Below are 1,359 nucleotides of genomic sequence, written 5' to 3' on the forward strand. Positions count from 1 at the left end.
CCTACATGCAGGTAGTCTACTCTGATTAAAAACTACCCTAAGATTCATACATTTTAGTAAGCCAAAAGTTCCTTGCCCCATGTTACTCTGAATTGGCTGACTTTTTACATAATTCATAGTTATGAAACCATCTTGATGACAATGAAATTCTGCATTGTAAAGATCTGGAAATTCAAACTCATTTGCTTTTATTTCTACATACGTCAAGCTGTTGTCCTATATTGTAGAGTCATGGAGATTTATTTCAATCTTAAGAATAATATACTCTTAATTTTATGTGCTTAATTTATATGCTTACAGAAAAATATACATTAGTATTTAAGAGAAAATATCTTAGATAAAAAGGGGCCATCTTTGAAGAAAGATAATTAGCTTATTTTCATCGGCCATGTATAACAGCATCATCCCTTTCCCATTTTGCTTTGGTATGTTGATGTACAGATGGGTCTTCTTTGTTGACAAGGTACTAATGATGATGCCCCTATCCGTCTTCAGCTCTTCTTATTAGCTGCTAACCACCTTCATTTATTACTTCTGATTCCCTGCATGTTCAGTATATTAAATGTTTTTGTTTTTGAACTATTTAGACATTCTTTTTTTTATTCAGCAAATACAGACTGAGGGCCAATTATGTGCCAGGCACTGCCAGGTACAAGAAAGATGGTGGTGACATAAGAATGTGAGCTCTTCCCCTGCTAGGTGGTTCTCAACCAGAGCAGTTTTGCTCCCCAGGGGACATTTGGCAATGGAGACATTTCTCATTCTCATGACTGGCATCTAGCAGAGGCCAGGGATGCTGCGAAACATCCTACAAGGCCCAGGACAGCCCCCACCACAAAGAGTTACAGTTTTGCTCCCCAGGGGACATTTGGCAATGGAGACATTTCTCATTCTCATGACTGGCATCTAGCAGAGGCCAGGGATGCTGCGAAACATCCTACAAGGCCCAGGACAGCCCCCACCACAAAGAGTTATCGGCCCCAATGTCAATAGTACCAAGGTTGAGAAAACTTGCAGTTGACAGTGGGGGACCTGGTGGTCTTTGAGCGGGGAAGTGTCAAAGGATGTTGGTGCTGATGCCCTCATCAACCTGAGAGGAACAGCCAGCATAAGGATATCTCATTATATGCAATGGAGAGAATCCCAAAAAGCTTTGTGGCAGTCAGTGTTTTAGAAATGAAATCCTGTTTTAAATGTACTAGAACAGCTGCTGAATAGACGTATCTGGTGGGGGGGTGGGGGAGGGGTCAGTGGTGGCACGGTGGAGAAACCCGGCTGTCCCACGGCATCTGCTCGGCAGCCCTCACAGGAAAACCCAGAGTCTTCAGTCACAGGCCCAGTGATTCCCCTTGGCTATTT

Source organism: Lipotes vexillifer, unplaced genomic scaffold (assembly GCF_000442215.2).
Source record: "Lipotes vexillifer unplaced genomic scaffold, Lipotes_vexillifer_v1.1 scaffold150, whole genome shotgun sequence".
NCBI lineage: Eukaryota > Metazoa > Chordata > Mammalia > Artiodactyla > Lipotidae > Lipotes > Lipotes vexillifer.